Genomic DNA, 13,055 nt, shown 5'->3' on the forward strand with positions numbered 1-13,055 from the left:
TAAGATTAGATTGTTTGAGCTTTTTCTTGCATCTAGAGGTAAGCCTGTATCACTAAATACTTCCCTTTTAAAACTGCTTTTGGCTACATCCCAAATAATTTGGACAACTGTGCTTTCATTTTTATTTCTCTCAGGTTTTTTTTTTTTTAATTTCTTCATTGATTGTTTTTTGACACATCTGTTATTTAGTGTCACGTCATTTGACTCCCATGTATTTCTGTTTTTTTCCAAGTTCTTTCCTTAAGATTTTTTTTTAATTTTATTTATTTAACAGAAAGAGAGATCACAAGTAGGCAGAGAAGCAGGCAGAGAGAGAGAGAGGAGGAAGCAGGATCCCCATCGAGCAGAGAGCCTGATGCAGGACTCAATCCCAGGACCCTGAGATCATGACCCGAGCCAAAGGCAGAGGTTTAATCCACTGAGCCACAGCCACCCAGGTGCCTCTTGAGATTGATTTCTAGTTTCATAATGCTTTGGCCAGAAAAGTAACATGTTAGGACTTCAATCTTCTTACATTTATTGAGAATTGGTTTATGGCTTAACATTTGATCTACTCTGGAGAATGTTTCATGTGCACTTCAACAAATATCTACTCGTGTCTTTAGATGGAATATTTTGTGTATATCTGTTATGTCTATCTGGTCTAACGTGTCATTCAAAGACAATGTTTCCTTATTGATTTTCTGCCTGGATGACTATCCACCGACGTAAGTGTGCTGTTAAGTCCCCTACCATTGTGCATTACCATTAATTTTTCTCTTTATATCTGTTAATATTTGTTTTATGTATTTAGCTACTCCAATCTTGGCTATATACATATTTACAATTGACGTATCTTCTTGTTGGATTGATCCCATTATCATTATGTAATGCTCTTCTTTGTCTCCTGTTATAGTCTTGTTTTAAAGGCTATTTGTGGTTTGTATCCCTCTCTGATTTCATCTTATGTTTCCCCTCCCATAAGAGACTTTTAATTATAGGAAACAAACTGAGGGTTGCTGGAGGGGTCGTGGGTAGAGTGATGAGGTAACTGGATGATAGACATTAAGGAGGGCATGAGATGTAAAGAGCACTGGGAGTAATTTACAACTGATAAATCACTGAACCCTCCTTCTGAAACTAATAATATACCCTGTGTTAATAAAATTTAATTTAATTTAAAAAAAAATAAAACAAAGGCATTTTGCCTGAGTATATACTACTCTGGCTGTTTTGTTTGTTTTCAGTTCCATATTATTTCAAATGTTCCTCCATCCCTTTTCTTTCAGTCTGCACGGGCCCTTAGGTCTGAGGTCAATCTCTTCCCGGCCGCATATATAAAGATCTTGGTTTTTTAAATCCATTCTGCTGCCCTATGTCTAATTATTGGAGCATTCAGTCCCTTTATATATAAAGTAATTATTAATAGGTATGCACTTCTTGCCAATTTGTTGATGTTTTCCGGCTTTTTTTTTTTTTTTGATAGTTCTCTGTTCCTTTCTTCTTCTCCTGCTCTTTTTCTTTACAACTAATGAGCTTTTGTTGTGTTATGCTTGTATTTTTTTTCTCTTTATTTTTTGCTTATCTATTACAGGTTTTTGATTTGTGGTTGCTATGAAGTTTACATATAACGTCCTAAGTACATTGTAGTCTATATTAAGTTAATGGTGATTTAAGTTCACATATGATCTTTTAAAAAAAAACACCTCTCTCTCCCCCTCTCTCTAACTCATTCATCCATGTTTTACATATATGTTGTCTTACTTTTCAACATTTTAGTAATAATTTGCTTACATCAAATTATGCCCATTTCTTTCCCACTTAAAGAAAGCCCTTTAACATTTCCTGTAAGGTCAATTTAATGGTGATAAACTCTAACTTTTGTTTGTCTGGGAAACTTTTTCTTTCTCCTTAAAATATGAATGATAGTGTTGCTGGATAGAATACTCTTTGTAGGTTTATTCCTTTCAATACTGAGTCTCTTTAGGCCTGCAAAGTTTCTGCTGATAAATCAACTGATAGATTTAGGGAGTTTCCCTTGTGGTAGCTTCTTGCTTCTTTCTTGCTGCTTTAAAATAGTCTTTAGAGACACAGAGTCAAGATGGCAGAGAAGTAGCAGGCTGAGACTACATCAGATATCAGGAGATCAGCTAGATAGCTTATCTAAAGATTAAAAACACCTACAAATGCAATGGGAGATAGAAGAGAAGAAGAACAGCAATTCTAGAAACAGAAAATCCACCACATTCTGAAAGGTAGGACTGGCGGAGAAGTGAATCCAAAGCAACGGAAAGATAGACCGTGGGGGGAGGGGATGCTCCCAGCAAGCGGCAGAGCAACGGAGCACAAAATCAGGACTTTTAAAAGTCTGTTCCCCTGAGGGACATCGCTCCAGAGGCTAAACCGGGGTGAAGCCCATGCGGGGACAGCTTGGCCTCAGGTCCCACAGGGTCACAGAAGGATCAGGGGTGCCTGAGTGTCGCAGAGCTTGCAGGTATTAGAACAGGGAAGCCGGTTACAGAGAAAGAGCTGAGGAGTGAGCTCTCAGCTCGGGGTTACCTTGAACCGGTCTCAGGCTCGGTCAGCTCGGAGCGCGGCCAGAGGCCAGGGAGACGGGAGTAATTGGACGCTATTCTCTGAGGGCGCACTGAGAGGCGGGGCCCCGAGCTCTCGGCTCCTCCAGGCCAGAGAAGGGGAGGCCGCCATCTTCATTCCTGTCCTCCAGAACTCTACAGAAAGCATTCAGGAAACAAAAGCTCCTGAAAGCAAACCCAAGCGGATTACTGCGCCCGACCTCTGGTAAGGGCAGGCAATTCTGCCTGGGGCAGGGACACTTGAGAATCACTACAACAGGCCCCTCCCCCAGAAGATCAATAAGAAATCCTGTCGGGACCAAGTCCACCTACCAAGGAGTGCAGGTTCAATACCAAGGAGAACAGCGGAATTCCAGAGGAGGAGAAAGCAAAGCACTGAACTCATGGCTTTCTCGCCATGATTCTTTAGTCTTGCAGTTAATTTAATTTTTTTTTGAAATTTTTTTTTCTCCTCTCCTAAATTTTTTTATAACTTTTACCCTTTTCTTTTTTAACATTTTTAATAGTTTATCTAATATATATATATATATATATTGTTTTCTTTTTTATATTTCTTCTTTATTCGTTTTCTTTTATTAATTGTTTCTTTTTTTTTCCTGAACCTCTTTTTATCCCCTCTCTCCCCACCACGATGAGGGATCTCTTCTGATTTGGTTAAACCATATTTTCCTGGGGTCTTTGCCACCGTTTTAGTATTTTACTTGCTCCTTCATATACTCTTATCTGGATAAAATGACAAGGCAGAAAAATTCACCACAAAAATAAAAACAAGAGGCAGTACCGAAGGTTAGGGAAATAATCAATACAGACATTGGTAATATGTCAGATCTAGAATTCAGAATGATGATTCTCAAGGTTCTAGCCGGACTCAAAAAGGCATGGAAGATATTAGAGAAACCGTCTCGAGAGACATAAAAGCCCTTTCTGGGGAAATAAAAGAACTAAAATCTAACCAAGTTGAAATAAAAAAAGCTATTAATGAGGTGCAATCAAAAATGGAGGCTCTCACTGCTAGGATAAATGAGGCAGAAGAAAGAATTAGCGATATAGAAGACCAAATAACAGAGAATAAAGACGCTGAGCAAAAGAGGGACACAAAGCTACTGGACCACGAGGGGAGAATTCGAGAGATAAATGACACCATAAGACGAAACAACATTAGAATAATTGGGATTCCAGAAGAAGAAGAAAGAGAGAGGGGAGAAGAACGTATATTGTAGAGAATTATTGGAGAGAATTTCCCTAATATGCCAAAGGGAACAAGCAACAAAATCCAGGAGGTGCAGAGAACCCCCCTCAAAATCAACAAGAATAGGTGCACACTCCGTCACCTTATAATAAAATTTACAAGCCTTAGTGACAAAGAGAAAATCCTGAAAGCAGCCCGGGAAAAGAAGTCTGTAACATACAATGGTAAAAATATCAGATTGGCAGACTTATCCACAGAGATCTCGCAGGCTAGAAAGAGCTGGCATGATATATTCAGAGCACTAAATGAGAAAAACATGCAGCCAAGAATACTATATCCAGCTAGGCTATCACTGAAAATAGATGGAGAGATAAAAAGCTTCCAGGACAAACAAAAACTGAAAGAATTTGCAAACACCAAACCAGCTCTACAGGAAATACTAAAAGGGGTCCTCTAAACAAAGAGAGACCTTAAAAGTAGTAGATCAGAAAGGAACAGAGACAATATACAATAACAGTCACCTTGCAGAGAATACAATGGCACAAATTCAGATCTCCCAATAGTTACCCTGAATGTAAATGGGCTCAATGCCCCATCAAAACACACAGGGTATCAGAATGGATAAAATAACAAAACCCATCTATATGTTGCCTACAAGAAACTCGTTTTAAACCCGAAGACACCGCCAGATTTAAAGTGAGGGGGTGGAAAAGAATTTACCATGCTAGTGGACATCAGAAGAAGGCAGGAGTGGCAATCCTTATATCAGATCAATTAGATTTTAAGCCAAAGACTATAATAAGAGATGAGGAAGGACGCTATATAGTACTCAAAGGATCTGTCCAACAAAAAGATTTAACAATTTTAAATATCTACACCCCTAACGTGGGAGCAGCCAAATATATATACCAATTAATAACAAAATCAAAGAAACACATCAACAATCATACAATAATAGTAGGGGACTTTAAGACTCCCCTCACTGAAATGGACAGATCATCCAAGCAAAAGATCAACAAGGAAATAAAGGCCTTAAATGACACACTGGACCGGATGGACATCACAGATCTATTCAGAACATTTCATCCCAAAGCAACAGAATACACATGCTTCTCTAGTGCACATGGAACATTCTCCAGAATAGATCACATCCTCGGTCCTAAATCAGGTCTCAACCATTATCAAAAGTTTGGAATCATTCCCTGCATATTTTCAGACCACAATGCTCTGAAGCTAGAATTCAATCACAAGAGGAAATTTGGAAAGAACCCAAATACATGGAGACTAATCAGCACCCTTCTAAAGAATGAATGGGTCAACCAGGAAATTAAAGAAGAATTGAAAAAATTCATGGAAACAAATGATAATGAAAACACAACGGTTCAAAATCTGTGGGACACAACAAAGGCAGTCCTGAGAGGAAAATATATAGCGGTACAAGCCTTTCTCAAGAAACAAGAAAGGTCTCAGGTACACAACCTAACCCTACACCTAAAGGAGCTGGAGAAAGAAGAAGAAAGAAACCCTAAACCCAGCAGGAGAAGAGAAATCATAAAGATCAGAGCAGAAATCAATGAAATAGAAACCAAAAAAACAATAGACCAAATCAACTAGGAGCTGGTTCTTTGAAAGAATTAATAAGATCGATAAACCCCTGGCCAGACTTATCAAAAAGAAAGAGAAAGGACCCAAATAAATCAAATCATGAATGAAAGAGGAGAGATCACAACGAACACCAAAGAAATACAGACAATTATAAGAATATACTATGAGCAACTCTACGCCAACAAATTTGACAATCTGGAAGAAATGGATGCATTCCTAGAGACATATAAACTACCACAACTGAACCAGGAAGAAATAGAAAGCCTGAACAGACCCATAACCAGTAAGGAGATTGAAACAGTCATCAAAAATCTCCACACAAACAAAAGCCCAGGGCAGACGGCTTCCCGGGGGAATTCTACCAAACATTTAAAGAAGAACTAATTCCTATTCTCCTTAAACTATTCCAAAAAAATAGAAATGGAAGGAAAACTTCCAAACTCATTTTATGAGGCCAGCATCACCTTGATCCCAAAACCAGACAAGGATCCCATCAAAAAAGAGAACTACAGACCAATATCCTTGATGAACACTGATGCAAAAATTCTCACTAAAATACTAGCCAATAGGATACAACAGTACATTAAAAGGATTATTCACCACGACCAAGTGGGATTTATTGCAGGGCTGCAAGGTTGGTTCAACATCCGCAAATCAATCAATGTGATACAATACATTAATAAAAGAAAGAACAAGAACCATATGATACTCTCCATAGATGCTGAAAAAGCATTTGACAAAGTACAGCATCCCTTCCTGATCAAAACTCTTCAAAGTGTAGGGATAGAGGGCACATACCTCAATATTATCAAAGCCATCTATGAAAAACCCACCGCAAATATCATTCTCAATGGAGAAAAACTGAAAGCTTTTCTGCTAAGGTCAGGAACACGGCAGGGATGTCCGTTATCACCACTGCTATTCAACATAGTACTAGAAGTCCTAGCCTCAGCAATCAGACAACAAAAGGAAATTAAAGGCATCCAAATCGGCAAAGAAGAAGTCAAACTATCACTCTTCGCAGATGATATGATACTATATGTGGAAAACCCAAAAGACTCCACTCCAAAACTGCTAGAACTTGTACAGGAATTCAGTAAAGTGTCAGGATATAAAATCAATGCACAGAAGTCAATTGCATTCTCTATACCAACAACAAGACAGAAGAAAGAGAAATTAAGGTGTCCATCCCATTTAAAACTGCACCCCAAACTATAAGATACCTAGGAATAAACCTAACCAAAGAGACTAAGAATCTATACTCAGAAAACTATAAAGTACTCATGAAAGAAATTGAGGAAGACACAAAGAAATGGAAAAATGTCCCATGCTCCTGGATTGGAAGAATAAATATTGTGACAATGTCTATGCTACCTAAGGCAATCTACACATATAATACAATTCCTATCAAAATACCATCCATTTTTTTCAAAGAAATGGAACAAATAATCCTAAAATTTATATGGAACCAGAAAAGACCTCGAATAACCAAAGGAATTTTGAAAAAGAAAGCCGAAGTCGGTGGCATCACAATTCCGGACTTCAAGCTCTATTACAAAGCTGTCATCATCAAGACAGCATGGTACTGACACAAAAGCAGACACATAGATCAGTGGAACAGAATAGAGAGCCCAGAAATAGACCCTCACCTCTATGGTCAACTAATCTTCGACAAAGCAGGAAAGAATGTCCAATAGAAAAAAGACTGTCTCTTCAACAAATGGTGTTGGGAAAATTGGACAGCCACATGCAAAAAAATGAAATTGAACCATTTCCTTACACCACTCATGAAAATAGACTCAAAATGGATGAAGGACCTCAATGTGAAAAAGGAATCCATCAAAATCCTTGAGGAGAACACAGGCAGCAACCTCTTCGACCTCAGCCACAGCAACATCTTCCTAGGAACATCGCCAAAGGCAAGGGAAGCAAGGGCAAAAATGAACTATTGGGATTTCATCAAGATCAAAAGCTTTTGCACAGCAAAGGAAACAGTGAACAAATCCAAAAGACAACTGACAGAATGGGAGAAGATATTTGCAAAGGACATATCAGATAAAGGGCTAGTGTCCAAAATCTCTAAAGAACTTAGCAAACTCAACACCCAAAGAACAAATAATCCAATCAAGAAATGGGCAGAAGATATGAACAGACAGAAGATTCTGCAAAGAAGACATCCAGATGGCCAACAGACACATGAAAAAGTGCTCCACATCACTCGGCATCAGGGAAATACAAATCAAAACCACAATGAGATATCACCTCACACCAGTCAGAATGGCTAAAATGAACAAGTCAGGAAATGACAGATGCTGGAGAGGATGCGGAGAAAGGGGAACCCTTCTACACTGTTGGTGGGAATGCAAGCTGGTGCAACCACTCTGGAAAACAGCATGGAGGTTCCTCAAAATGTTGAAAATAGAACTACCCTTTGACCCAGCAATTGCACTGCTGGGTATTTACCCTAAAGATACAAACGTAGTGATCCGAAGGGGCACGTGCACCCGAATGATTATAGCAGCAATGTCCACAATAGCCAAACTATGGAAAGAACTTAGATGTCCATCCACAGATGAATGGATAAAGAAGATGTGGTATATATACACAATGGAATACTATGCAGCCATCAAAAGAAATGAAATCTTGCCATTTGCGGCGATGTGGATGGAACTAGAGGGTATCATGCTTAGCGAAATAAGTCAATCGGAGAAAGACAACTATCATATGATCTCCCTGATATGAGGAAGTGGAGTTGCAACATGGGTGGTTAAGGGGGTAGGAGAATAATAAATGAAACAAGATGGGATTGGGAGGGAGACAAACCATAAGTGACTCTTTATCTCACAAAACAAACCGAGGTTTGATGGGGGGAGGGGGGTGGGGTTATGGACATGGGGGAGGGTTATGGACATTACATACTTCACAGGGTATAGCACATACCCTGTGAAGTGTGTAAACCTGGCGATTCACACACCTGTACCCCTGGGGATAAAAATATATTATATGTTTATAAAAAAAATAAAAAATTAAAAAAATAAATAAAAAGTAATAAAATTGTCTTTATTTTGGGGTGGCTGGGTGGCTCAGTTGGTTATGTGTCTTCCTTCAACTTGGGTGATGATCTCAAGGTCTTGGGATCCAGCTCCACACTGGGCTCCCTGCTCAGCAGGGAGCCTGTGTCTCCCTCTGGTCTTATCCCCAGTCATGTTCTCTATCGAATCATTAAATAAAATCTTTTAAAAACTGTCTTTATCTTTAACCTTTGACATTTAACTAGTACGTGTCATGGCACAGACCTTCTTCAGTGCATCTCTGTGCTTCTTGAACCTGGATATCTATATCCTCTCCCAGGATTGGGAAGTTTTCAGCTATTATTTCTTCAAATAAGTTTTTTGCCCCATTCTCTCTCTCTCTCTCCTCTTCTGAGACCCGTATAATATGAATGTTTGTTTGCTTCATGTTGGTCAAGAGATCTCTTAACTTATCCTCCATTTTTTAAATTCTTTTGTCTTTCTGTCATTCAGCTTGAGTGCTTCCCATTATCCTATTTTTCAGAGTACTGATCTATTCTTCTGCATCATCTAATCTACTGTTATTTCCCTCTACTTTTTGTTTTTAATTTCAGTTATTGTGTTCTCCAACTCTGATATATATTACTTTTTTTCCATCTCTTTATTAAAGATTTTACTGAGTTCTCTCCCTCTTCTCTGTAGCCCAGTGAGCCTCTTTATGACCATTACTTTAAATTCTTTATTAGGCATATTGCTTATCTCCATTTTATTTAGTCCTTTTTCTCAAGTTTTGTGATTTTCTTTCTTTCAGAGTATACTTCTCTGTCTTCCCATTTTTTTTTCCTTTTTTCTATGAATTAGGTGAAACAGCTACTTCTCCTACTTCTCCTTAACTTGAAGGAATGGTCTTGTGTATGGTCATTTCCTATGTAAACTGTGTGTGCTCGCTGACTTTTGCTGTCTGGCTGGAGCTATGGCTGGTAAGGACTGGAGGTCCTGGGGTTTTCCATGCAGTGAACACCCTAGCAAGACAGCTAAAGCTGAAGTGGGCACAGATGGGCATGGTCCTTGGACTCTCCATGGAGCAAATGCCATGGCAGGACAGCTAAGGCTAAAGTAGGAGCAAGTTGGCATGTCCTAAGGTTCTACATGCAGAGGGAAACTTGAAGGGATAGGTGAAGCTAAAATGTGTATTATATGGGATGTCAGTGGCTTTCTGTGAGGAGAGTGCCTTGGCAGGGTGGCACAAGCTAAGTCAGAGAGCAGGCTGGGAGGTCCCAGGGCTTCCCACGCAGTGGAGGGCCTCACAAGACAGATAAAACTGATGTGTATGCAAGATGGGGTATTCTACATGGGTGAACACATGAGGGTTCTATATGCTGTGAGCATACTAGCAGGACACCTGAAGCTGAAATGAGTGTTCATTGTGGTATCCTGAGATGCTTGATGCAGGCAGCACCCTGTAGGCTGGCTGCAGCTGAGGCCACGTGTGGGCTGGGAGGGGCCTGGGCTCTGTGCCCAGAGGATGTCTTGGGAGGATAACTGAAACTAAAGTGGGTACAAGTCAACAGACCCAGGCCTCAATGCAGAGGGCACTTTGGCAAGATAGCTAAAGCAAAAGTGGATATAAAGTGGGATGTTTCAGGACTCTCTGCACAGAGGGTGTCTGGAGGGGCACTTTGAATCAAGATAGGGTATAGGCCAGGGAGTTCTGGGGTGGGAGCCCTGGCAGAACAACTAAAGCTGAAGTGGGTGTGGGCTAATGTGGTCCCTGGGATCAGTGCAAAATGTGCCCTGAAGCCAAAGTAGTTGCAAGCTGGGTTGTCATAGGTCTCTCCACACTGAGGGTGACCTAAAGGCATGGCTGAAGCTCGCATGGGTATAAGCCACAGTGTTCTAAGGTGCTCAGTGCAGGGCGTAACTTGGTGGGATGGCTGGAATCAATGTAAGCAAGGACCTGGGGTTCCTGAAGCTCTCTGCCCAGGGGCACTCAGGCAGACCAAACAGATCTAAGGTAGACATCAGCTGGGAGATTCTGGAGTACTATATACCAGGGGGGACTAGCAGGCCATCTGAAGCCAACATGATGTGGGTCTGACGTGTTTTGGAGGGGCTTGGTACCTGTGTCACCTTGGTGCCAAGGCTGGAGCTGTAGTGGGTGCTAACCAAGGGTGTCCCCCCATGTATTGCCCTGTACCTATGCCGGTAGCTGGACATGGTATGGGCTAAGGTCCTGGGGCTCAACTCATGTCAGTTAGGGTGCCCAGACTTTGCACTAGTCTGCACTCTCATGGTAAAGGAAGAGTGTAGACTACAAGTGTTAGCCTCTCCCATCCAAAGAGAGAGCCAGCAGCTCCCTCACTGTTTAGAAGAGTTCTAGGGCTGGCTCTTTTATATTCCAGTTGGTCTTTTATACTTTGGCTTTTTTGCTGTATCCAAAGACAGACAAATCTGTTCACCATCTTTCAGTACTATGCCTCCCCACTGCAATTCAAAGCTTTGGGGCTGGGGTATCCCCTTCATTACCCCATCTCTGTCTCTCTTGCTGTTTCTGTTTGCCATTCTCATTATCTTTTATTGTACAGAAGCTGTTCACCCCATGCTTTGCTCTTCTTCAGGAGGAACTGCTCTAGAAATAGATGTCATCTGATGTGATCTGTGGAAGATGTGAGTTCAGGGTTTTCCTATGTCACCATTTTGGCCTGGAACATCAAACATTATTATTCATATATGTCTCTTGCCTAGATTATTTAAGAACATCAAATAAAAACTAAGAATTTATAAGACAGTACAATAAATAAGGTTTTAGTTATCTACTACCTTTCATAACAACCTTTTTCTCTGTTTAAAAATATTGTTGGTGTACTATCCATCCAAGTATGGAGTGACATATGTAAAAACAAAAATCAAAAACAAAAAACTACACGGAGAAAGTTTCTGGTAGTCATTTCAACAAAGCTATAGTTATATCTATGTCACCTTCTCTATTAAAATTTGTATTCACTATATCCAGTATCCAAATGCCTAGCAGCCAAGGGTGATGATAAAGAACACTGAACATAAGTGGGAGGTTGTAACGGTGAGCATCAAGGGTGGAACAGGGAGAGTGGCCTGTCCCCAGGGAGAAGTTATTTTACCCCTGATACTGTTAGGAACTGTAGGCAAATGGAGCTAATCTTCTTAAGCTTTTTGTTTCAGTGTAATTACAGATTCACATAAAATTACCAAAAATGTGCTTTAAGGTCCTGTATACTTTTGCCACGTTTCCCTCATGGCACCTTATTGTACACTAGAGTACAATATCAAAACAGGAAATGGATATTGGTACACTATCCAATGCTTGTTCAGAGTTTGTAAGCTTCACATACATTCGTGTGTGTGTGTGTGTGTGTGTGTGTGTGTGTGTGTGTGTGTGATTCCATGAATTTTTTTCTCCTATGTAGATCTGTGTGACCAGAAACATAATCATGACGTAAGACTCTTCCGTGTCATCATAAGGCTTTCTTGTGCTATCCATCATAGCCACATTCCACCCCTCCCAACACCAATTAACCCGGCAGCAATTAATCTGTTCTCTATTTTTCTCTAATTGGTCTTATTATTGCTTATGCATTCTGTATAGCCAATGCACCACTTATTGCCCAAAGCAGCCTTACTTTTGCGTTGCCTTGCCCTTCATTCACCACTGGCGTGTGATAATGCCCATTGAAATCTGACATCTCATCACATTTGACTAAATCCCAAATGTTTGCCTTGGCCAGCAACTCTCTGCATCCTCTGCCCTTGTCCCCAGCTAAGCCTCCTGCTGTCTCTTCTGCCTCACACTCCTCCATTGTGAGAACCTCTTTGCTGCATCAGGAAATATGCTAAGCACAGGGTTGCCCTAGGTCTTTGCACCTTTTCTTCTGCTTCGAATATTCTTTTTCCAGAGAGTTAGTCTCACTCTCTTCCTTTACTTAAGCCTCTGCTAAAATATCACCTCTGGCAAAAGAATTTTTCTGACTTTCCTATTTAAAGTGATACACACTCTCAGCTGTCTCTTCATTATTATCTTGGTTTGTACCCTGCAATATTTTTCTTCATTGCACCTATCACCGCCCCCCCGATACGTATTTTGTCAAACTATCCATTATCTCTCTTCCCATCAGAATATAAATACCACAGAAAGGACTTTAGATGCTTTCTTTAAGGCTGTATTCCAAGTATCTAAAATAGTTCTTAGCATATAATGGCTACATAGTAAATATAGAGTATACATACTATATATTTTATGGTCATATATTATGACCATACAGTAAATATTTGGTGAATAAATTCTCACTGGTGATCACGGAAATAAACTTCAAACAAGGAGACTACGATTCTCTCTTGCCTAGTCAACAGGAATATGAAGTACTGGCAAACTATAAAGAAACTGGCAAGCTTTGACATTGTTAATGAAATTTGAAATGGCACAGCATTTTGGGGAAGGAATTTTGGCAGTTTCTATCAAATCTGAAATGCCCAAATCCAACAATTCTACTTCTAGGAATCTCATTAAAATATTGACAGCTGACATTTGAACAAAGCTAGATGTATAGCTGAATGTCCTCAGCATTATCTGAAGACAGCTGGATGTTCTCCTCAACACCATTTGTTATAAGATACAAAGGTCTAAATGACCTTCTAATGGAAACG

At 40.1% G+C, this 13,055-nt stretch overlaps 1 protein-coding gene across 1 annotated transcript in view; it reads right to left on the bottom strand.

Moving 5' to 3' along the window:
• Positions 1-13,055, bottom strand: part of LOC111145030 (thrombospondin type 1 domain containing 7B) — a 724,800-nt gene that overhangs the window by 494,844 nt on the left and 216,901 nt on the right. The window lies entirely within an intron of this gene.

This window comes from Enhydra lutris, unplaced genomic scaffold (assembly GCF_002288905.1).
Source record: "Enhydra lutris kenyoni isolate GAN:26980312 unplaced genomic scaffold, ASM228890v2 scaffoldscaffold1, whole genome shotgun sequence".
Taxonomy (NCBI): domain Eukaryota; kingdom Metazoa; phylum Chordata; class Mammalia; order Carnivora; family Mustelidae; genus Enhydra; species Enhydra lutris.